Source organism: Centruroides vittatus, unplaced genomic scaffold (assembly GCF_030686945.1).
Source record: "Centruroides vittatus isolate TY-2023 unplaced genomic scaffold, ASM3068694v2 contig_341, whole genome shotgun sequence".
Classification (NCBI taxonomy): domain Eukaryota; kingdom Metazoa; phylum Arthropoda; class Arachnida; order Scorpiones; family Buthidae; genus Centruroides; species Centruroides vittatus.
Genome location: NW_027122166.1, coordinates 2,676,964 through 2,704,497, shown reverse-complemented (window position 1 = coordinate 2,704,497; position 27,534 = coordinate 2,676,964). Strand labels below are relative to the sequence as shown.

The window sequence follows — 27,534 nt, the reverse complement described above, 5'->3', positions numbered from 1 at the left end:
TCCTATCCCTATATATAATGTATCTTTACTAACATAGAGACTAAGATAAAAAAAAATTTAAATTTATCATTTTGGTTCATTATCGATGAATTAAGATAAAATTAAAATTATTTTTGAAGCACAGGTAATTTAATGAAGAAAAAGATGCATGATACCTCACTTAAAAAAATACAGTAGAGCATCGATTATCCGACCCCCGATCAACCGTCACATCGGTTAACCGATCGTGTTCTAGTCGGCAAATTGAAATGTCCACTAGTGATGTGGCGCTACAATATTTGGCTGTCTTGGCTACTTTAATATTATTTTTGTTAAGTTTTTGTGTGTTTTATTGGAAACACTGGCTCGACCATGAAAGGGAAGCCAGTATTTAAACCAGGCTTAATTTTCTATTTTTTCTTTATTTATGTATTTATTTTGTGCAAAAAAAAATAATTTAACGATGATTATTATTTAAAAAATTTGTTAGGCTTAACATCAATGAAAATTCAACGCGAAATAGGTTAATAGCGATATACCAATATGCTTATTACATGGGATATACTAATATACTAATACACTATACTAATAATGCAATTTTTAATACTTTTCGGTTATCCGTTTTTTCAGTTATCCGACCAACCTCAGTCCCCAATTGAGTCGGATAATCGATGCTCTACTGTATCTCAAAAAGTAAAAATCAAGTAAGACTTCTTTATGCAAGTATTTAGATTAACAAAAAGAATATAAATAACACCAACATTTTTATAGATATTTAAAATTTTTTTAAAAATACCAGATTCTAGTACCCTGAAGTTTAAAAATAAACACATCAGAATATTTGATTTTGAACAAGAATCTAATAATTGAAAATCCTAATTTTCTCTCAGTGGAGTTTGTTCAAATAAGCTAGTGTTTCTAAATTAATAAAAAACAGGATTACAGAAGACAAAGCTATTATAAAATAAATCATATAATCATGGTATTGAAATAAAATCAAAATGAAAGGAAACTCTGACATGCAGGTTAAAATTTAAATGAAATGGCTTTGAAAACATTCAACTAGATCAGGGATAGCAAACTTTTTTGAGCCCATGTGCCATCATATGGTAAGCATACTTAGCTTTAAAGATGTTTATGCATGTCAAAGTTTTAGATCTCAAATAACAATATTTAAATAAATAAAACAAATATACTTAAATTAAAATAAATGTAAAAAAGCTGACTGAAAAAAAAAATGATCAGGTGATAAACCAAAAAAATGATTGAAAAAGACAGATGATAAATCAAAATCTTATGATATGTTACATGCCAGATGATTTCTCCTTACGTGCCACTTTGGGCGTGTGTCATAGGTTCACCATCCCTGAACTAGATTGTTGAAATAAACTTTACAATCAGTCATATTGTGGACAGAATTTATTTTAATACACTAAACATTACAGCAGTGGGTCCATCAATCGGGGTCCATGTAACATTACTGGGGGTCCACAGAAAAAAATACCAAATTTGGAGTTCACAGTGATAGTTTAGTGGTCTATAGGGCAATTCTACTTCAGAACAATTGTTTTACTGAGAATTAAATTTCTACAGTATATATATTGTCAATTTCTTTATTACTCATTTCTTGTGTAAGAGTTAAAATATAAATTATTTAAAATATTGAATATGTATACGATATACATATCTCATTGACAAAGGTCAAAGAAAGATTATAAATTCGAAGTTTGTTAGGAGAATCTTATATAATCAGCATTTCTGAATGTTTCCTTTCTTTTTTTATTAGTGAAAAATATAAGATTTTTTATCTGAGCAATGTCTATGGGGTTCCATAAAAAAATTAAGAGGAAAAGGGGTCCATGGGTTGAGAATCACTGCATTACAGCATATCAAAATATAGAGTTTAAACAAAAGATTTAAAAACTATAGAAAGCATTATTTTCAGCATTTTGAGTTATTTGGAATATTTATACTAATTCTAGGAATTAAAAATACATACAGTAAATCAGTGATTCTCAAAGTGGGGGGTTGCAAAAAATATTTGGAAGGGAGTCACTGAAAAATTGATGCCAGATCAATTTTTTTTCAAATATTTTATAAATTTACTATGGATTGATGTTTAGAAATAATAGAAATAAAAAAATATATAAAATAATTTTTACTTAAATAAATTGCACATATAAATAATAAAAACAATATAAATATTTTAATACAAGCCTGATATTCATAAATTTGTGTGCTATTGGGAAATCCCCTGAGTTCCACTCTCAGCTAAACTATGATAGAACAACATTGTCATTTGGAACAGTGTTCGCTAGCAGTGTTACGTCTGTAGGCAAGTCGAGTTAGAAATACAGTAGAGCTGTAACCAATCAACCGAAAGCTTTTCAGTCGGCAAATTTAAATTTCCACTAGTGCTGTGGCGCTTCAATATTTGGCTATGTCTTGGGCTACTTTAATATTATTTTAGTTGGTATGCATTTTTAGCTGGCAGCACTGGAGCGACCATGAGGGGGTACTTAACCCCAAGGTCCTAGAATATATTCTATGACCTTGACTTAACCCCCTCCCTCCGGGATGTTTTCCTACACATACTCATTCTTCGGGGTCCTTTGAAATTTTTAAGTGCAAAAGGGGGATCACAGACCAAAAAGTTTGAGAAACACTGCAGTAAATGATCAATTTAATGGATTAATTGGGAAAAGGAATGTTTGCAATTACTGAAAGTCCATTAAATTAAATGTGCTTTAAAAAACATATTAATAATGAATTTAACATATACAAGATGTGTTAAAAAGTTATAATGTACAACTATAAATAAAATAATAATATAATGTATACTGAGTAATTTATACTGATTGACTCATTGATCCAACCATTTAGCATGCTCTATTTGCAAATACAAAAAGTTTTAAATTTTTTCATATAGGACAAATTTTTGTCTGTTAAGATCTACTGTATTTCACTTAGTAGTAACTTAATAAAAGATGTTAAGTAACAATACTCAATATCTTTCATTAAATCAGTTTTAAAAAGTTTATCTGCATTTAATTCAGTAAAAAGAAAATGCAAGAAAAACATTTATGCTTCACATACACTATTCTTTTTTGTAATCAAGATTATGATTCAAAGAAATGACCAACTACATTATCTCAAACATTTTTCCTTGAAAAAGGCTTCCATGATATTACATGATATTCTGGCAGCAAGTGATCATAAAAAATTGAGCTATCAAAATTAAATTCATTTAAGATACGTTTATAAGACAAAGCAAATATTTTTATTCTATTTTGTAACAAAAAAAACTTATTTTTCCACTTTTTTTTGTTTAAATGAACTGAAGATGGCCCTGAAAGATCGAAAAAAAATCTCTCTCAATAAACTAGTTTTTTTCCCTTGTTCTTTTATATCTAATTTTTCTTTGTTACAAAATAATTACTAAAAATTGATTTACTACATAAATTTTCAAATGATTAATAACAATCATTTCTTGTTAGTAAATTTAAACTGTATTTAAAACAAAGTGGAATGATTATTTTTATAATTATAAATACAAAATCATTAAGGATATCTTGCATATGACTATCATTTCTACAGAGATTTTGTCATATTTAAGAAAAAATACCTTTACCATAAATAGTACTATACAGATTTAATTTCTAATGAGCAACTGATCTTTGTATACAGACTTAATTTCTCATTACACTCTCAATAGTTAATGGCAAAAATTATCTTTTCAATGAGTATTCTTAATTTAATTACATTCTATTCATTTTATTTAGTTTTTAATAATCAAATTCAGTTCTTATTTATGACGTCAATGTAGTTTAGAACTAATTAAATTCATCTAATGCTAAAATCTCTTATATCATGCATCTAAACAGTGTAGAATTGTACTGTATTTTCTAATCATATACTGTAATGGTTGTTAACTTTGGACTTTTGCCAATTACAATTACCTACATTACAAATACTGTTCTTAGTCAACCAATGATATCATATATAAATGAATTTGACTATCATTATATTCAGAAAAAAAAACCTTCAATTTATTATTATTACACATGCATATTCAGACATTTTTTCTTTATGCATTTTTAAAACTACAAAAAACTTTTTAAAATTAATTCAAATGTTACATAGATACATATTAAATATCCAAATTATTTTCAGACTACATCAAGACTAATAAACTCCTTCTAATAAACTTCACACTCCGTTTTCATCACTTGACCTACAAGATGTGATAAATCTGGAAAAATTTGCCAAAATTTAGGTCACGTCAAGCTAATATACTTGTTAAATTAGTCTTAGAGTAGCAAAAAGTATTCATATAGTTAGATTATGTTTGACAATTTATTCCAACTTTTGTTGTATTGTGTGTCATGTCTTCATGATAAATATTTACAATTAATAAATTTTTTTATTGAAACTAAACTTAAAAATTATCAGTATAATTTATTCATATTTTCAGTTTTTACAGAACAGTTTATTATTTAATATGATAGTCCTACAATATAGTTAAATAAACAGTCTGTAAAAACTGTGAAAGTATAATAATCAAATTACAGTAATATTTTGTATTGAACCAAAATTTGAAAATTAATTCTTTAATTAAAAATATCATTTAACAAAGCAAATAATACAGCATAAAAAAGTTTTGTTGATGGAGATAATAAAATTTTTATATTTTTAACTTAAGAGTGATTAGATAATTATCTTACAGATGAAAATCTTTAAAAGAATTGAAATTTCTATTTTGATCTTGATATTTATTCTATAGCTATTTTTTTTACACATAAATTAAATAAAAATAGAATAGAATATTAACAGTTTATGATATATACCATAAACCAGGAACAGAATCCATATACATACTAGTGCAGTCATGTGACCTGTATCAGTACAAAATTTCAGCCTATAATGCATTAATTACAACAGTGCACACTCACTCATCCACACAGTAAGCTCTGCGTGCCAAACTGAGACATACTCATCGCATCGCCTCAGATCCTGGATACCCCAAACTTATCCGTAAATTAATCGACAAGTTCCACCACTCCCAAGAAGCACTCCAAGTCCACTCCCACAATGAAAACCAACCTGTAGAGGAAGAAAGGATCCTAGTCACTAATAACCTGTATCTCCAATCACTCTTTGCACAGATAGCTAAAAAGCAATGCATTCACATTGCATATAGAAGATATCCAACTGTTTTTGACATCCTTTGCAATTGAAAGGATGTTTTTAATTGGGATAGACTCCCAGGAGTCTACAATATCCATCACAGATGCAATAGAGAACTCATTTACATCAGCTCTACAAAGTGCTCCTTGGAGATTAGAATAAAAGAGCTCATCACGGACATACAACATGCCAGGACCACCACAGCTCTGGCCATTTATGCCAGTGATCCTGAGATAGAGCCAAATTTTAACCAGGTGAGAATCATCATACACTGAACATCTAAAATGGTTTGAAGCCTTATATATCTACAAACTCAGCAACACTTGTGTCAATCACAAAGAGGAATTAAATCTGTCCGTAGCATGGCAAGTGCTAGTGGACAAAGAGCTATAAATTCTTGTCAACTGCTACATATATAGTGCGCATGCCTAGTAAAACTTTGTCGGGTAACACGTATTTGAATTTCGAATAATATTTGTATTTAATGACATTCTAACAGAAATTCGTTGCCTCCTGAAGAACCATTGAAAGTTCGAAAACATTTGTGAAATTTATTTATTTGTTTTTGATGTTAATTGAACACCGGTAACAGGCTTTGAGGTACGTAGTTGATAGATGTAATAATAAAATAAGTGAAATTAAAAAAAAAAAAAATACTGAGAGGAACTTCCTAAACTTTATGTATTGAAGATAGAAATGACTATTAAATGACAGGTTTTTTTTATCATATCATTTTATTTATTAAATAACTCTTTCTCACTAGTCACCATCTTGTTGAAATGAGAAAACTCAGTTCCAATGAACCACAGAGTGATGCCAGCAGGAGTGTAAGCTTACAATAAGACCACCAATGCTATAAGATCTATGAAGAGAAATGAAGCAGAGATTGGACTCACAAGTAGCATCTGACCCAGAGCTAAGTTGCTAAATAGCATTTGTTCTTGATTTCAGGGATAGCTGATTTATACATACCTGGTTTTAGATATAGTTGAACCAGCTTATATTTTTTTTCAAGATAACTGAGAAAATGATTATATAAGTGAAAAAACATACAAGTGAAACTATTTTTGAGTTACTTTTAGAGTAAATATAGTCATCACAAAAGTATGGCATGGCACAAATTAACACTATTTGCATGTGTAATTGTTAACACAGATGTTTCAATTTACTATATGTATTGTAGAATGCATTTGAACATATAAAAAAAAGTAAAACAGTGGGAAATTAAATCATTTATTTTTAAAACATTGATCAAGTTTTCTTTGTTTCTTGTTTTTTCAATAACTGACTTGTCACATACTGGTAGAGAATATAACAAGTCAGTTTTCTCTTTCTGCTGAAACTCCATCATGTGAAACAATGAAGAGTCATTCTAAAGGTTAGCTCACATTGACAGCAAATAGTGAAAATGGATGAGAAACTGGAAAGCACTTTTATTTGATAATTGTTTTAAATTTTCCCATTTCAAAATGAATAATGTATAAGGGAGAAAAAAGTGCAACATACCAAAAATATAAGTAAGTGCAAAATTGTATGAATGAAAAACATAATTGAAGTGTTTTATAATGGAGAAAGTACCATGCAGAAAATATTTAACATGTAATTGAAAAACATACAACTGAGAAACACATAAATAGAGTTCAATGTAATAATAGTGCATTGTAATATATTATCAAAGCCAAATTATAGTAATATAGCCCAATATAATTCAGCTACTACTACTATTATTTAAATACTAAGTAATTTGGCATTAGAGGCATGCATTAGATGCATCTCTTGTTGAATTTAATAATTACAATTAAATTAATATTTTAATAATTAATTTAGAAGATTGTAGGAAGAAAAGAATTGGCCCAAAGCAGGACTCAAACCCATAACTCCAAATTACCATGCTGTTGCATTGCCGGTTACACTACCCAGACCTTCATTCAATCTCCACCTCCAGAACTATTTATTTATTTAGATAGACACTGAGTCATCTCCATTTAATTTTCTTTGCTGTGTAGTTGTATTGCCAGTTACGCTATTCAGACCCTGTTTGATCCATGTCACCATTGGTAAGAAACACTGCCATCCCTATTGGTTTATTTAATATACTAGTAGGTGCACAGCATGATCATACCAATGTAGTAAAAAAAGTATGTTTTTATATTCAAATGATTAAGGAAATAAACAGTCTCTTTTGCTTAGTATCCTATCCATACTGCATTCTAGTGGACCTGCTTACTTGATATGTAAGATGCTAAGGAGAACTGCATGATTGGCTGTGTAAATGACTTAAAAATGATACATAAGTAACTGTACATTCATCACCTACATGGGATTCTTAAATTAAAAATGCTTGGACACTAATCACATTCTCTTCTGTTCCCTTAATGCTTCCAGCCCCCTATTCTCAGGTAACCAATATAAATAACCTAACTTATATGTAATAGCTAGAGTTACCAACAGACTGGTTTTGTTTTGAACCACAATGTCCGATTTTATGGGTCTTGTTCATGTCCAATTGAGAGGTCAAACCAAACATTCGACCATTTCATCTGAATAATGTACTGTAATAATCTATATATATATTTGAGACGAGTTGATAATAATAATAATAAGTGCAGAGCCCAAACGGTTAGGAGTTGAACGTTGAAATTTGGTACACAGTTAGGGTATATGTCATGAGAACGCACACTAAGAAGGGATTTTTCGAAATTCCTCTCCATGGGGGGAGGGACAGGATTAAAGCATCTATATACATTATTGAGACGTGTCCAAACGGTTAGGAGTTGAAAGTTGTGTTACACCAGTGTTAAGTAACAATGGAGAACAAGAGAAAGCGACGTGCAAGATTTACGGGCACTGGAGAAAAGAGAAGAAAGAAAGAAAAAGAGTAATATGTTAGAACATATTCGATTTTCAAATTTTAAAGATTAGTTCAGTTTTTCTCGGCCCTTCTTCTTTAAAACATTCGATGAAAATCGAACGATATAATCAGAACACGTCGTGAAAATCAAACAATATTAGAACATTCGATTTTCAAATTCGACCTTTCTTTAGAAAAACTTAGTTTGTTGATGAAATTACTCTTTTTATTTTATGACTATAACGTAATAATCTTAATCTTCGCTATCGTTACCTTTGACTGAGCAACGCCGGGCCTACCTGCTAGTTTATTAATAACTTAGTTTATTGTGATAATATTAATTATACTATTTCAGTCTAGATTTCTATTTCTACTATTTCTTGACATTAGATCCAAGATAATATCTTTTTTTAATCTAAAATGTGGATTATATACTTTATTGGCAGTTCAACACTGGTGTTATACTGAGCAAATAGATGCAATGACTAATGTTTTTGGCAGTTGCATATTTTTTTTATTAATTGATAAACTAATTGACTTATGTCACAATTACTTTCACACATCAGACATTCTTTTGAGTACAATGTAGCTAACAAAACAATATGAAATAATTGGCCATGTAATAACAATCTACTTGTTTAAAACAAAAAAATTCTTTGTAAAATACACAGATGATGCTTAAAATTAATTAACCAGATGTGATAATTGGCCTTGAATGAGAATGAATTAATAAAAATTTCAGAATGAAAACAAATACAAAAATCTAGCAGTTTTTAATGGAAATAGATGTGTCACCATGATTATTCTGAATCATCATTATTAATACAGCTATCATTTCTCTAAACATCATTTTTTTAATGTTTATAGGTTTAATTTAAAAAGTTATAAATTATGCTTTTCCAATGGAATGATTATTTACTGATTACACCAATTATTGAAGAATTAATCATCACTTGACAATTAATTGGTAGAAAGACTAAAATATTAGTCTTTCCACCAATTAATACAATTAACAAATAGCAAATGATTAATCAGTACATTTCTAGAGCCTGAGATGAGAATTCTAAAACTGCAAAAATCTTGTCATTGTCAGTTGCATGGCATATATTTTACATTGTCTCACAATATTGTGCATTTACATACATACAATCTCTGGAAACTTTGTAGATAAGGATTTCAAAGGTTCTTATAAAAGTATTTGAAGACACTAAACACACCTTTCACACCTTCCCAGAAACTAAATTTAATCAAACCAAATGTTTTGGCCTGACTGATAAGTTTTCATCAGATTTATAAATAGATTCTATTTTTGGAATACATAGATTTGATTACATTTAGTTGCTGAAAAAATGCAAAAGGTGTGTTTAGTGTCTTGATATACTGGTGAAGTTCCAGCTTTACCTATTATTAGCAAGGTTGAGGCCGAAGTTTTAAACGTGAAAATGTGTACGTCGGACATTCAGCACTGCTTTCCTGTAAGCCTAGAGATTTGACAATGGTGTTTGGAATGTCGAGCATGATTCCAATGACTTTCCAAATATCATTGTCAAACTTCCAGGCTTACAGGAAAGCGGTGCTGAATGTCCGACGTACACATTTTCGCATTTAAACCTTCGGCCTTGCCCTCGCTATTGAAAAAAGTATGTGATGAATACAAGAACCTTGAAAATCCTTGAATTCTTTAAAACTTTCAGAGACAGTGAACTTGTAAATGCACAAGATTGAGAGACATTGTTGGCCACTTAGCAAATATTTTAAAATGATATGTGAGAAGTTCAGGGCTAAGATCTAATGGTTATATAATTTTATTGAGACTTGATATGATAGTCTTCAGAACAATGCACTCTTTTCAAACTTCAGTTAAATAATAATCAAACATCAACTAAAAAACCTTTAAAATGCAGCTTTTTATTAACTAATTAAATATTTTCAGCCATTTGAATGACCTTCCCTCAGGAATAAAAATCAAAATCATTCAATTTTTATAAAATTAAGTTTGTTATGGAGCAATTTTGAATGTCCAATTAGTTTATAAAAAGCTGCATTTTAAAGGTTTTTGTTTATGTTTGAACCAATAATGATCAATGATTTAATTTTCAAACATACATCATCAAACATTCTGTGGTTGTTCTATAATTTGAAGGATTTCAAAATATTATAGAAGCTTTTCATTCAAACATAAGAAGTTGTAGTTGAATCTGAAACAGACTAGGGAACAAGTCTAAAACATTCATCAGACATCTTCTCCACTGCAGGAAAAGTGCATAGGTTGACCCTTTTAAGTACTCTTCAAAGACTAAGAAATTATTATTTTCCTATTACAATAAGTTGCAGTTTAGAATACATTATAAAATAGATTAGGAAGAAAAGTACAAAAACGATAAACATTATAAGAACTTTGTAGGCTTAACTTATGGATTCCTTTATAAGCATTCTGTAGAATATAGTTCAAAATCATATATTTTATGTCTATTAAACACAGCACAAAATATCATAGAAAAAAATTATCCAATGATAATGGAAGAGAAATCAAGCTTATTGCAGTACAAACTATTTTCTTAATAGCCTAATTTTTTTTAATCACTTTATATGGAAACTGCACTAAACTACATTAATAAATCTGCAAATTTTGTTAAATTCAGTTGAAACATATAATTTTTTTACTACAGTTATAAATGAAATCTTTATAGTAAAGAGGAAATTAAAATATAATTCTAGCAAAAAGAGCATAACAACATTTTCTATCATACTTTATAAAGATACTGTAAATAGAAACAAAATGTTTTAAAATTTATTTCTATTTTAATTATTAGTTACCATTTAATTATATGAAAATAGCAGTAATGAAGCTTTTTCTTGTGCAAAGTCATTTTTAAATATAAATATTTCTAGATATAATGTTACAGTCTTGTCAGATAATGTAAAAACTATACATACTAAACCCCATTCAAAGAACCTTTTTAAATTTATTCTAATTAAAATGTTCTTTTTAAAAGAAAGTTAATGTTTCATGAGAGAAGTCATGTGTTTATGGCTCATTCTGGAAACATTTCTTTAAGGACTGCTGAAGAACTACTACTAACAGTTACTCCTGCTAACATCAACCCAGTTTTAATAGGAAGTGTGAAAGTTGCAAATTAGATCCTTGGATGTAATTTTTGATTTGAGTCTTCAACAAAAGAAAAGTTGGTAGTATAAGTTTGGGTTTTAATTCATTTTAATTTTTAATCTAACTTTTTCCAATTGTTTTCTTACTTAAAATTTAAAAACTTTAAAAAATGAAATTAAAATTATAAAATTGGAATTATTTAAAAGTACATCTGTTCTATATTTTATAATTCATTACTGCATTTTAATATTTCAGTTTTAATTTGTTTTTATAGATTTTTTAAATTTAAATGTTTCTAAAAAAGTATTTGTTTTATTTTAAAATGTATTATTTTGTTGTATGTTCAATTTTGTTACTTTTTTAAACTATTGATCTGACAATTAAATTTACAATTTATCAAAAAAATCATTTCATCAGAATAAAATTGAATAAGGCTCCTTGAATGATTTGCTGTGTTTAGTTTCTACATTTTCTGTGAAGAAATAAGGGTTGAATGTTACAAGGTTACATTTTTATGTTTATACTGATAAAGCAACTAAGTTAACTTATAGCAAATGTCTCTGTTTATATTGAATGCCATACTAACAGAAAACTTCAACAATATTTCATCTTATTTATAGTTCAAAACTTGAAAAAAAAAATATATATATATATATATATATATATAAAATATATAAAGCTATATATAAAACAAAGAATGATTGATATACATACATTATATATACATACATCAATCATTCTCTTTTGGCAATAGTTATAAGAAGTAACAAATGTAAACTTGACCATATTGTATTATAATTCCAACTTCATAAGAAAATTTAAAAGGATTATAAATGCTCAGAATGTCAGTTTAAACTGATGAACAAATGTTCTAATAAAATAAAATCAAGCAAAAACTCTATTGATATTGAGCTTAAAGATTTATAATAATAAAAAAAAATTTTTTTTTGTCTTTGGTTTATTTAATTCAATAGCAATAACTTTTGTATTTTTTCAAAATATTCTCAGCTATCATATAGCATACCTTTCAAATCTTTAAATCATAAATTCAGTTTTTCAACCTTATGATTAAAATATTAAACAATTTATAGAAATTACTTTATATTTATTTCGAGACAGTTCAAAGTTATGATGATATTCTATTTTAAGTGTTTGTGATTCTACCCACAAATTACATCCAAAATATTGTTATCAAAAAATATTCTATCTTTATTCTTTATTTCTATAATTTTCTGATAATCTGAACACTTCTCAAAGAGCAGAATAAACAATTCATCTATCAAACTTCAAAATGTCATCTTGTACTAATCCATTATAAGTTGCCAAATTGTTGTTTTCATTTAATTGTTAAATTCAAATTATCATTGCTTGTGAACTGATAAGTTCTTATTGGCAAACAAAATACTGCTATCTAATTAGTATTTATTTTCTGTTTAGTTTCATATTTACCAGTATTTTATCATCATATATAAATGAATATTATGATTAAGTAGTTCAAAATAACTTGAAAGTTTGTAAATACTGTACTATGGCACATTTTGGATTCTAACATGATTATTTTTTCTCTACTAACAAGGTTGTTTTACTCTTCCAAATATCAAATGGATTAATTTTAAAATATTTTTTGCATATGTTCAATTTTATTGCCTGTAAACAGACTTAGCAATCAAACATTTTTATTTAAATAATAATAATAAAGAATAAACATGCTATATATAGAATAAAATATTCTCAATGATAGGCCTATATAATTTGGATAAGCATCTAAAATAGGATTAATAAAACTAATCAAATGTATACTTTCAACATCAAGTTATACATGATGTTTCATATGATGTATAACTTTTCTCAATACTAATTTTATTAATGCATCTTTTATCTTAATCATTTGAAAATATGATCACAAATCTTCAGAAAAAAAAAAAACTGAATATCATTCTAACTTAGGCTATAGACCAAATGCTTAACAGTTGGTCTGACAGTTAATACAGGTGAATATTGTCAATCTGCAGCAAAACATTTGAGCTACTAAATGTACTGAAAATATCCAATATATTTATTATAATATTTATTATTATTTTAAACATTGCTTTGTTTAAATGTTTAAAATAATAAGCAATGTTTAAAATAATAATAAATATACAAACAATCATTACTAAAAATTAACATATAATCAAATGATTTTAGATACTAGATTCATATAATTTTGTGATTCAATAATAAATGATCTATTATTATTTTTTTATTAAAATAAAAGTATTATTATAATAAAATATTTTCAATTATTAAAAACAAATTATAGCAATTGTGATAAAATAACAGCACTTTACACAAACTTAAAAATATTATGATTTTTGACAGAAATAAATTGTACTGTACATATTATAGTAACTGTAATCAATAATTTAAATATATATCAAATTATTTTTATTCAAAAACCAAACCTATACAAGTCTAATTTATTAAATAAGCTAAATCTTATTACAATAGGCAATTATAAACTAAAATTAAGAAATTAAGACCTATCTGTCTACAGTATTTCCTCTTCCATCACTTGGTTTGAGTCATCCTGCTTGTTAGATCTTTCAAGTCTATTGTAAGTGTAAAAAAGGATGTCCTCCTTAATTTCACTAAATTCCCCAGCATCAAGTGATCTACTTTTTACAATGTCCCAACCAACATGTGTTTTCCCAGGAGTTTCTCTAGACAAGTATATTTATCATTGTTATATGACACCAGTTCAGTTCTACAGCTCATTTCAATCAACACTGACAGTATGTAGATTACATACAATACAAATGATAAATATATATTTATCATCATTCACTTATCAATATCACATTTTGTCACTATTTCATCAAACATATTTGTTAATATACTAATTTTAATTAAATGAGACATACTAGAATAAAGTTTCATGTATAGATGCAAGAACATAATAAAAATAGTTTAATTAAAATGAAAAACAAGCAGAATATACCAAAAGCATATAAAGACACTAAACACAGCTTACACACTTTTCTAGCAATTAATTTTAATTAAACTATTTAATTAAAATTAACTGCTGAAATATTCTATTTAAAAACCTAATGAAGGCTTATCAAACAGGCCAAAAACATTAGTTTAAAATTAATTGCTGGTAAAGTCTGTAAGGTGTGTTCAGGATCTTTACCTACTGTGGTAGTTCTAGCTTTGACTATTTTGGATATACCAAAAGCTGTATGATCTATTTTTGTTTAAATATTCTGTTCAAAACACTTCAGGACTTGAGAATTCCTTCGTATAAAACCATAAAGACGAGAGGATAAAAAAAACACATCAGTTACTTCGTATTGTCTTACCCAATTTGTTTCACAGAACTAATTTTCCTCACAGTTATAACAAAAAAAGGAACATGACACAAGCATGAAGTTACATACAGAATCCACACCAACATTTAATTAGTTATTAACTACAAACAGTTAATGTATTAGACATTCCATTAACATAATTAATTTGAATGATAAATATAAATATCAGCCAATTATCACTGAAAGATCTTACACCCACATGACCAGAGACGGCGACATTTTTAATGTTGTTTTCTGTATATAATTGTATAAGTCACTTTAACAGTTTAAATGAATGCAATAATAAATAAATAAATAAATAAATGTAGGTCATAGAAAGGATTCTCATATTTTGCATTGTAATTTTCTATCTTTCCTGTTTTAAAGAAAGTATGCCATTTAAATCTTTATTCATCACATAACACATCACTTTGCCGTATACAAAACACGAAAAATGACTTATAATGACGTCACATCGTTGTAAATACATTAAACAACAGTTTAAAACATAACAAAACACATTATAAATTGAAAAAAATACGAAAATAAAACTGAAAATTTACGAATAAAACTCACCTTTTCTATGAAAACTTTTTTAAACGACATTTAACCCTAACGACTTGGCGAGCTTTAAAACCGAATCGGCGTTAATACGTACTTTATAAACGATTAAAAATGGCATAACTCGCTTCTAAACACTTTAATTCGTCTTAAAATATCGAAACGGACGTTAAAAACTTTAATTTTTCGCGAGTAAACAATTCCCAAACACTAATCTCTAGTCCGTTCGTCCCGATCTTTGATTGGGGAAGTGTGTCGGCGCACGCGCAGAAAATTATTTCCGGTATGTCGTCTGTTCGTTTGCAAGTGGCACTTAAAAAAAAAAAATTGGAAAATTCAATCAGGTGGTTGGAGTCTTTCTTTATTTTTAATAAATCTATTTTTATATTTTTAAACGTGATTTTTGTACATATTAGTATTAATTTACATTTTATTTAACGTTTTGTCATACGATACTCTAGCGGATTATATGTATAATGTTACTTTTTATAAAGAAATTAAAAAAAAAAAAAAAAATTAAAAAGAATCAAAAAAATTCTTCTAAGAATTTCAAATTGATAAAAATAAATTTTTTTCTAATAAATCTGCGCTTGTTTATATCTAATTATTTTAAATTTCAGCGAAAAATTGAAAATATTAATTAATTTTATTGTGTAGGAAAATAAATGTTTCGCGATTTAAAAATACTTTAAAACCTTAAAAAGTTAATAATTAATATTTGTTACGTTTTTAGAATATAATACAATCAAATATAATTATACTGTTAACGCAGTATTTTTATATATAATTTTATTTAAAAAAAAAATAAATTCTATTACCAAAAGTTTGCTTATTTTATTATTAATATAAAGATTATAAATGTTTATAGAAGTTTTAAATTGAATACAAAATTAATTTTTTTTTAATAAATAAATGACGTTTTTATTACAATATGATTTTCCATGACGTAGACATATGTTATATGTATACAGTATATGGTATTTATAAGAAACGCCATTTTTAATTAGTTTTTTAAAAATATCAAAATTAGTATTTAATAAATATTCGCAAATACCAAAAATTAACATTAAAATGTGCTATTTTATTATCAGAATTAACAGTTTGAATTAAATAATGCTCAAATTATGTGATAAAGTTCTCAATTTGATTTTTTAAAGAAAATTAAATTTTTCTAGAATGCCTGTGGATTCTAGAAAACACTTATAAAGCTGCAATAAAATTCTCATGGGTGTGCCTGGAGGGGGTTGAATGGATCAGGACCACTCCAAACTTTAAGATTAGATATGTCCAACAGCTTCACGCTAAACTACATTTTGCGATCTTACTTTGAACTCAGCGCCATTAGGAGAAAGTTAAAAAGTTAACCGATGATATTTAAATCTTTGATAAATCGATGCAAACGGTAGGAACGATGCACATATCGAAAGCTGTAATTTGAGAGGCACTTCATTTTAGATACTTTTTTTTTCACTGAATCTAGATTAAATATACACATCAATAATTAAATGTAAAGTGGGGATGTTCATTTCCCCCACTAGATTTTTAAAAATCTGAAGACCCTCAAAATTTTTTCCTCAAGTACCCCAATGGGCATTCCAATGTCTTCCCAGATAGCCAGAGATAAGGTCCAGCGTGTTATATGGTACACAGATATCTAAAATTTTGGGGCCTCTCTATATCCGGAGCTCCGTATCCATTACCCATATAAATTACAGTATTGTTAATTTATTGGATAAAGTAAATTAACATTAATTTATATAGGTACGAACCAGTGCGGGCCTCTAAGTTTTCCCGAGAAAAAATCCTCAGCTCTCTCCTCTCGGAGGCCCTTCTATCAATGAAATATTAAAATAACAGAAATTAACATTAGAATGTGTTATGCCTATTTTATAATCAGAATTAACAATTTGGATTAAATAAGGCTCGGATTGTGTTATAAATTAATCAATTTATCTTGGTTTTTTGAAAATTAATTCAAAGTTAATTTTTTCAAAACATTAAATTTTTATTTATTATTTATTCGGGTAGGGTCTTACATTTGTGGCTGATCCGTGCCTTATTTCAACAATAAAACCTTTTCTATGGACAATGTTTTTGTGCTGTAATGCCTGAAGGCTAAGCTTCTATCTAGATTTTATAATATAAAAAATTAACCTTTAAACATTGTAACATTGAGAATTTTTTATATAATTAGTAAATTACGTCTGTAAGCTTCAATATCTTTATAAAATATATTGTATAGGTTTCAATGCCTATAGAAAAGTACGTTTATACAGTATATTTTAATGTCTATAGGCTCTGAAAATGCCCTTAAATGGCTCAATAGAAATTAACTATTGCTTCACCTCGAATACTGGTTTGAAATCTTCCTACGTTCAGACTGCGATCTATATAACTTTAAATAGAAAAATATGACATATTTATCGTAATACTCGTTTCTTTACAATTTTCTTTGAAACGTAGACTGTTTGTTATTTAAATGCTAAGTACAGACATCAGAAGAACTATTTCTACTATAAAGTTAAGCTAATTATTAACGTCCTAACTACTACATAAACATCACCTACAACTTAAAAATAATCGTGTATAGAAGTTAATTAACGATAAAAATAATCATTTTGTATGATTTAATATATTATTAAAGCTGTAAATTTATACTTTCCAGTATAAATTTTTACTTGCTTTTGTTAGAAATCTTGAAAAATAGGTTATAACTGGAATAAATTCAAGTAAATTAAGACATTAAGTAGCTTATCTAGAAGTAAATTATTCAAATACCTATAATTTTAGTTCAGTTCCTGACTTTAGAAATTTACATAAAAATAATAAACATGTTTGTTAAAAATGTATAAACGGCGACTACAAAGAAAATAAATATAATTTATAATTTTTCGTCGCTTTTGTATGAAAATATTATCTTTTCTAAGATTCCATCAGCCGCAACTTATTCATTTAACTTTACCTTAACTGTCAATAGAGTTGTAACAACAATATTATCTCATCTTAGATCTTTCTTAATATATTAAACAACTCGCAAAACTTTCACGAAAATCAAATAAAATTTCAGGTCGACGAACTTTGAGTTTTTGTTTAAAAAATGTAATTTTTTCTATTATTTTATTTTATTTTTTTAAATTTTAATTCAGGAAAAATTCTTCTAAAAAATGGACTTTCTCTTTCCTGGAAAAATCTTTTATTTTTTTTTCTTTTTTGATGATATTCTAAAATCTTTCCTTCTTTAATTCTTAATATAACTCTTATTTTTAAGTTTTATACAATGGAGTGATTGACTTATTATTACAATAAGTAAAATCTAAACAAGCAGGGTGGTCCAAAAGTCAGTTAACCGTTGCTTATCTTATTCAAATACTTAATCATATTTTTTTTTATCATTTCCACCAAGAAAAATAAGTTCTAAATTTAGTTTATGATTCATATTTATAAATAAGCCTTGAAAAAACACACTTAACTGACTTTTAGACTATTCTATATAACATATACTGTTTAGATATTTACATTAAGGAAGGAAATAATATATAGTAATATTTTACTGCTAATTTCTTTATATATTTTACATAAAACAGTTTGACAATGATAATAATTGAGATAATTTCTGGGTGAGGTAGAAAAACTGTCAATTTATAAGCGTGGGATGATGTGCTCCACCCTGATATTTGCTTTTGATAAATTCTTAATCTTTTAAAAAACGATAAATTATTGTTTTATGAATATATCAATGAATCATGATTACAGAATTAGATAAATCTGTTATTATGTGCAATTCATTTTGAAAGTAACAGTTATAATATGGTCAATAATCATGACCATGCTTTAAATATGTAATTCATTTTTTTAAATTTTAATATTTTGTGCATCTTCATTACAAATATTAACTATATAAAATTTAAATTTTAATAATACCACAGTTAGTTAATAATTTGATGTACTCAAATAAATATTAGGGAAAGTTTCAAAGTATTTTTGAAACTAGACAATTAAAAACGTGTATTAAATTTGTCAGTGGCAGATCATTCAGTAGCGTAGCGAGGGGGGTGCAAGGGGGTGTTAAGAAAAAAAGTTAACAAACAATTAAATTATCGTCTATTTTAAAGTATATTACATGTTTACATAGCCATTTACATTATTAGAAATTACTGGCATATAGTTTGCGGCTGCCATATTTCCTCGATTCCTTTTAATATACTTTCAAAAGCATTTTCTTGTCCCAATGACTTCTTCCACATAAACTCCGCAAGGTAAGACTCCAGATGATGGCGAGCCATGCCTCGTTGTTTTTTCGCCACTTAGCAGAGGGTGTATCATGCTCCGGGCGCCGCTCGCAGAGGGGCGCCCAAATGGTCTCCAAGACAAACTATACGTGTTTCTGGAAGGGGGAAGGAGCGCCAATAAAGTGTCGTGCTCCAGGCGCCAGTTATGTTCGCTACGCCACTGAGATCATTGCACAGATGCAAGAAGTGCATGCTTGGGACTTCAAAAGTTAGCAACTTCAATGAGGTACTGTACATTCTGTGAACATCAGGCACAGACCATCTTCATCTAAACATTGAGAAATTTATTTTTAAGGAAATGATTGACTTTATTATTTAATTAAAAAAAAATACTAAAAATTGATTTGATAGCATTAACTGGTGCCTCAAAACTAAGTTGCACCCGGGACCCTCTGTGTGTTCAATCCACCATTGCGTGCTGTATTTTTATTTCTTGAATTATTCCTTACTTCTTTTCTTTCACCCTTATTTTTATTATTTTTTGCAGAGGCCCCTAACAAATGTTCAAGATGCTTACCCATAAATCTGACCTTATTGAATAGTATTAAATAGGAGTTTTAATACCTAGTCATTGTCGTGTCTTGAAAGTCATAAAAGATTCATTTAGGTGATTAAATGGGATTTCTCCATCTTCCCAAAGTTGTAGCAAACAGATTAATAATTTGATTTTTATGTAAATTTTAATATTAGTTGCAATACCATAAAAGATACAGCAGATGTCAGTTCTTCACAAGGAAATGGCAAATCAATTTATTTTATATTTTAAATACTTAATCTGATTAGCTCTAAGTATATGCAATCAGCTTTTGTAAAAATCTTTCAATTTTTTCTTAGTTTAGATATTTAATTTTTTAGAAATTCTCACAGTTCAATTTCACATGTAAGATGAACATAAAAAAGTTTTTAAAAATACATTAGTTTAGCATTTTTTTCATATTTTTACCTAGCAAAAATAATGGCTGTTAAGATATGCTTGTTAGATTTCCACTTAAAAAAGAAATAAATTTTCTATTTTTTATTTCATTTTATTTTTGTATATGTTTAGAGCATTCTGAAACAGATTTCTTCTCTAATATACTAAATATTTTTAAAATATAAGACTTCCGAAAGATGGATGCATATTATTTTTAAGAATTAAGAATTACTCAACAATTTGAAACTAAATATTGTAAATTATATAATGTATTTTATTTATTGGAATTTGAAGAATAAATTGAAAATAACACAAAACTCATCATCAAAAGAAAACAATGAAAACTAATAGGAAAAATTTTATCACACAATTGTTCAGCATTGTCCTATAGAACAAAAAAAATATACACAAATAAATTACCATTATTTTAAACTCAATTATTCCAATATATTTTAAGGAAATTTATCAGGAAACTTTCTTTAAAAAAACATTGGAATAATTGAGTGATTTACTTTTAAAATTTTTTAAAAATCCAAACAATTTTTAGAAACAAAAATTTAAAAATTTAAATTGATGAAAAGTTTTGAAATTTAATACATACAAAAAAAGGCAAGAAAATATTTTTAGAATTTTTACAGTTCTAGAATTAAAATTAATAAATTCCTGAACTTATATAAACAAGTAACTAGTAGGAAGCTTAAAATAATTCTGTGACGGAGACAAAGTTAGTTTATTGATCCTGTTGTCTGTTGGCTTAATATATGGAAAGAAAATAAGCAAGAGGCTTGGTTTATGTCTAACTTAAATTCCTAGATGTTGTAACATCATATATTTGTTTATTATTTTCTAGAAATTCCTGAAAGTTTTAACTTTTAGCATTAAAAGTATGTAATGTTTGTTCTCATTAAAGTCATATTTTGAACATGAAAAAAACAGGTCATAAGACAATTTTTAAATTTTATTTTATTTTTGGCAAAAATTGTTTATAATAGTAAAAACAATTGTTTAATTAAATTTTGATCTTTTATAAATTATTAATCTAAAATTTATAAATAGTAACAATCTATTTAAATAATTTTTTTTTTTAAATCTTATTACAGTATCAAAATATAATTTTATAGAATATTACAGATTTTAATATTTTTATTTTTATGTTTTTTATCACTAAAATATATATTACATTTTACAATATTTATATATTAACAGTTTTCAAAACTGTATTATTAACATAGTATTAATGAATATTTAAAATTATCAGAATAATTAAACAATATTGTAAATATGTTATCAGATATTTTAGACAACTCTCATTTATGCTTACCTATATTTTAAATAATAAAGTATACAATAGACCCTACATTTACAACCTAATTGGTTCCACAAGCCTATTGTTAAATCAGCTGTTACAAATTGCACAGTAATTTTCCATAGGTTCAATGTCATAAATTTAGTTCTATTCCTACGAATAAATTTTGAATTATTTTTTCCTTATCATCCTGTCCTATATGCACTAAAAGAATTTCTTTTAGTGTATACAGAACAGGCCCACAATGGAATAACTAAGTAGTGAGGGACAAGACCCTTGTTTTCAGGTCAAACCTCTGAAAACTCAGTTCAACTATTCATTTTCATGAGTAGTTAACCATGAAAATTTCTGAGGATACAACCAAAACTAGAATCTAGATCCTTCAGAGAAGTAAGCCGACACTTTTATCACTTCAAGCATCCATCCTCTTTGAACTACCATATTTACTTAAATATAAGACACCGTGAATCTACACCACCTTAATTTCTACCTGCTCGCCTATTGATTTTTTGAAAAAAATAGATGAGACAAATTTCTGCTGACATAATTTTGTTCAGTGTATATTTCACAATAAAGTTAGTATCACTGTCTCCCATGGCATCAAAGTCAGAAACCTCTGCTTTCCATTTTCAGCTCTTCTGAATCAACATCTGATTGGATGCTCACATCCTCTGTGCCATTTAAAGCATCAGAAATGCAATATTTTTCAAAAGAGTGCTGCACAACTTTTTCTAGATTTTCTTCCAGTTCTTATGACATTACTGTAACAGACTAATGAAACTGAACATGTTGACCATTTAAATATTTGCCATTATGAATATTCATCTAATAAAATCATTAAAATTATGTAATAGAATTAGTGACTTCTAGCAGCAGAGAAGTAAGACATCGGGAACTAGAAGTTGCTAATTATGAAGATGCTAATTATAATTATGAATAATTATTACATGAAATCAAAGATGCATCCTATCTTTACAGATACTAAAACTAAAAAATAAGTATGTCTTAAATTCAAGTAAATATGGTATGTACAGTACTTAAAACTATATTTCATACAATTTTAATAAAATATTTATGTAGGTCATAGAAGTAAAGGGTTGTAAATTGGGGTCTACTGTACAATTAAAGTAAATTTGTATCACAAATTTGATATGATATAAATGCCCAAAAAAAGTTTCATATTATAATGATGCTTTTCATAATTTGCCAATTTAAATGTTGTTGATGTTATATAAATGAGAACAATTTGAATAATCAATTAAATGAATCATAATAATGATCAATATAAATACATTCATGAAGATACAGTAAAATAATTTTTACAATTCTACATAACTATGACACCAAAAATATAATTTAAACAAGTCAATCAAATTACATTATAAAAGTTTTAAAATTTAAATTTAACAAAGACTTTTTTTTAAGTTGAAATGATTTTTTTAATTATTTACAATTTAAAAACTAAAAATCATTACTTGAAACAAAACAGAAAATAATTAAAATAATTAAGAATGCTTTTTTTCCTACAATTTGTATAATTAAAGCAAGTCCCAATATAACTAGTTCTATTAGAAATTATTTAAATTATTATTTTCTCAAAATTCTTCATTTATTTTAATTGAAATTAGTTTAATTGTGTAATTTAGTTATAAAAATATTTAAATAATAGTTATATATTAAATCAAAACACAGAAATTAGCTTAAAAGTTGCCAAATAGCAGGATTCAATATGTTTAAGAACATTTAAGAAATCTTAAAGATTTTTCAAAATTTAAATTTTCACATTTGATTTCTTTACTAAAGCTGAATCTTGTTTTATTTGCTTATGAAGTTAACTTTACCAATTAAATAATGATTCTGTACAACAAAACATTAGAACAAATAATAAATTTGTTATGCATTCTCTTTGAAATGCATAAAGCTAGCTAGATTTTTTTGTTCTAAATAATAATTTTTAGAAATTATTGGTAAAGAAATCCACTTTATTAGAGTTACAATATAATCACTTTCATTTATGACAACTTCTCAAGTATTTTTGGACTGATTAAGTCCATCATCTTCATGGGATATATCACAATAAAACCACTTCTTATAACAAATTCAAAATTGGTGCACTCAAAATTTGTTTTGAAACTTGTTTTTTAAATGGATATGTACAGAATGTAAAACAAGTTAAATGAGAATGATATTATTATTCTTACTTTCACTAGACGTTTTGATTGATTGATTTTAGAAACAGCCATTTTGTTGTAAATGAAAGTTGTGAATGTTACTAGTGCAGATTTCACCCTTTAATCCACAATTTATATACTTGAATTTAGAAACATCAATATCATTGGATACCATTTTCTTCATGATATGAACTAACTCTTTCCTTCATGAATTTTGTTAAAGTTTTTCTCTGAAACATTATCAACATCAAGCACGTACACTGAGCAGAATTAGTAATTTAAGATCAACTTATCAGTAATTCCTTTAGTGCATTTAACTTCTTGAATATATCCAAAATGTACCCCCAAAGGATGAACTTACCAGTCCAAAAAACTTGAGAAGTCATGAATGGAAGTTATTATACTTGTGATTAGGGTTTCTCATTTCCTGGTCTTTTGCTTGTCCCAGGATTCCAGGATAAACGTGAACTGTTTCCCGGGATCCCAGGATAGAATGAATTATTTTTAAGATACACAAAATATCATGAAATCAAATAATATAATTATTTTTCATTTTTTGAAGTAATTTAATATGTTCTGCAACCTCCAAAATCATAATAATGCTGTATAAGATATATATTAAAAATTGCCTTTGAATTATGTAGAAATTGTCACAAATAGAAAAAATTTATTAAAGTTTGATGGAAACTACATACAGCAATAATAAAAATGCTTTGAATTGAGTTAAAAATTTAAAAAAATGAACTTAAAAGGTAATTTTCTTGATTTAAATAAAATAAAAATATTATAAAAATTTACAATATTATTTTGTATTAAGATTTTAAAAAGCAAAGATGATCAATACTCCAATCACTCAATGTGAGTCTTATTTTAATAATGAAAAGTCTCGCTACCGAGATTGCCCTTTCCAATTCAATTGATGTGATTGGAATCGTCTTTAATGCATTTGAGAGAAGACAGATGTTATGTGTTTTTTCACCTGTAGCCTGGAAGATTTCTAGTTTGTTTTTGAGATTGTAGTACTTTTTTGCTCTCTAGTATTCTTGATTTGTCTACCTTGGCTGCTTTAATAGTGGCATCGAGCTTATAGCTGGATAATTCGGCAATTCGTTTGGCTTTAATAATTAGGTTTATGAAGAAAAACTTCATATTTGCACACTTCATACTTGTTTGTATCCTTGCCTAATTTGCACAACCTGGCTTTACAGCTACGCAGTTATTGAAGCCACTGGGCATGATTAAAAATTAAGACAGCATAAGCAGAATTATTCCAGATATTACAGATTCTGATAAGTAAAGAATTTTCAGAGTCCTGCCCACAAATAAACTATGTATTTATTATTGACCATTTGTGACATGCCATAATGAGGAAAAATTTAAAAAACTAATAAGTAGGTTTAAAATTAATAAATACAAATGTATTCTGATAGTTTATGAGTTAATTACACCTTCTATTCTAATTATACTTTCTAAAATTTCCTCAACCTTAACATAAGATAAGAAAAAAGTGAACTTTTAAGAAATTTGCAAGATTTCCTGGATGAAAAGAATTTCCCAAGTTAAAAAAACAACCAGGATCCCGTTTGAGAAACCCTACTTGTGATTTCAATAAAGTAGATTTTTTTTAGATTTGTGAAAAGTTAGAATGTTTCTTGAATTTTTTACATGATATTATATAAATATTTATCAAATTGCTACAACAACAAAGACAAAGCAGACAATTTTGATTTTTTATATACTGTAGTTTCAGCTGAAACTTTTTGTAATCTCTGGAAAAAGTTCACTGAGTACAGCGTTAATAAATTACAGTTTAATACAGTACCATTTAATGCTGAGTACAGCGTTAATTTATTAACGCTGTACTCAGTGAACTTTTTCCAGAAATTACAAAATTTTGACATGAGTTTTTCAGTTCCACTTCTATGAAACTTTCTGATTATGTAACATTTACTTATAACAAAATAAAATTGTATATAGAAAGAAACTGACATTGCATACATCTGAAATTAGTAGAATGGAAAATAAATTGTTTTTTTTGCTTCAGTTTAATATACATTCAACATTAAACTATAAATACATTGTATCACATTACAAGCATTGAACAATGATTATTATTATTTTGTACTCATTTATAGCATAGCAAAAGCAAAGCAGAAGAGGCACTGTTTCTGATAAAAGATAGGCACAAATATATGCTATGTTACTATGAATATGCTATAAAGCTTACACAGCACAAAGGAAATTTAATTATTATTATAATAATTACCACATATATAAACATTACAGTTTGTCAAGAACTAATTAAACATAAAATTAAAATTGATAGTAGAAAATAATAATAAATTAATCAAAAAGTATCATCATCAGGTCATAACACACACACATTAAATGTACAATAATATACAAATAATAAATTAAATATGATATTTTCTTTATATAAACTTAATGCAATGAGATTTATGTTCATATTGGGTACATTACATACTGATATGTTGTATTTGTTTCAATTATTTGGTCGTCTCCTATACAAGTAAATATGAGATTATTAGATTCCAATAACAAATTTTTTTTACAAAATTTCAAGTTGAACTATAAATATGCAATATATTAAATACTATTATATATATATTTAACTATTATTTAACAAATAACACTAACAGATAATGATTGTTCTAGAATGATTTGTCAAAAATTTTTCTTTATCACATACTATTTTATATGCAATGATTATATTATTAAATATATTATATATAAAACATCACAGTTTTTTCTTCTTTTTTTGACTAGCTTAAATTCCTTGTACAATATATAATATAATGTATCAAACTGGAAAAATACTGTAAATATTTCTGCTCAAATTTAATTACCAAATGCAAAAATCAGGTGTTTTGCATAACTGACTGATGAGATGTTGCAAATTCTTGAGCATATATTGATTCTTCTTCTTGTGATGGTAACTGAATTGGAATCATTTGTTGAGGAGACATTAACTGTGTTAAAAAAGTATATAAACAAATATTAAAATTATTTTAAAAACTAAGTTTTTTTTCCACATTTAATTAAAGCAATTTTTATGTAATTATAATTTAAATAGGTTATATAATTTAATACAAAATTTTCAGAACTATAAACTAATTCCATAAATTAACAAATTTTAGCTTTCTTATTTGGAGTCATAAAAAGCCTATTTACCTTACATTATTAAGCATATTCTGCACTCTTGGAATTTTTCAAGTCAACACCACTATGTTCTATTTGAACAGAACACGTGGTGTTGACTTGAAAAATTCCAAGAATGCAGAATATGCTTAATAATGTAAGGTAAATAGGCTTTTTACGACTCAAAATAAGCAAAAACTAGAATAAAATTTTTGGATTTAAAGAATATAGTACCAGAATAAATATCTGCAAACATGGAATCAGAAGTGGTCCAGATTTCCAATTTTCTGGAAACAGGCTAAATATATGCTTAAATATAAAACTAACATAGAAAATAAAGAATGAAATTGTATTTAATACACCATATGCCAGCATTCACACTTGAACTGGCATTGAGTAACACATATGCCACAATAATGAAAACAAAGTAGCCACATGGTAAATCAGCTGTACTACAGCCTGCAAAATACCAGTCTTCTGGTAATTCTGGAAGCTGGATATTTGAGCTGGTACTATATTAAGATTCTTATTTATGTATTTATAATTCAATCAGTTCAATTTTATGACAAGTAAAGATTGACCTAAAAATATCAACTGACAAATCAGATTATTCACTGTGTTAAATAGTCATTTTCAGGTTCTAGTATACATTTATAAAATTTACCCTGATCTCTAAAAAA

The 27,534-nt window shown here is 26.9% G+C and overlaps 1 protein-coding gene across 2 annotated transcripts in view; it reads right to left on the bottom strand.

The window, feature by feature from the left end:
• LOC136974087 (unconventional myosin-IXb-like) overlaps nucleotides 1–15,300 on the bottom strand; it is a 99,663-nt gene extending 84,363 nt beyond the window's left edge. For both annotated transcript variants that reach the window (XM_067268878.1, XM_067268879.1), the window contains exon 1: nucleotides 15,032–15,300. The gene's annotated coding sequence lies outside the window, so the exon portion shown is untranslated. The remainder of the gene's footprint in view (nucleotides 1–15,031) is intronic.
• Nucleotides 15,301–27,534: the final 12,234 nt, after the last annotated feature.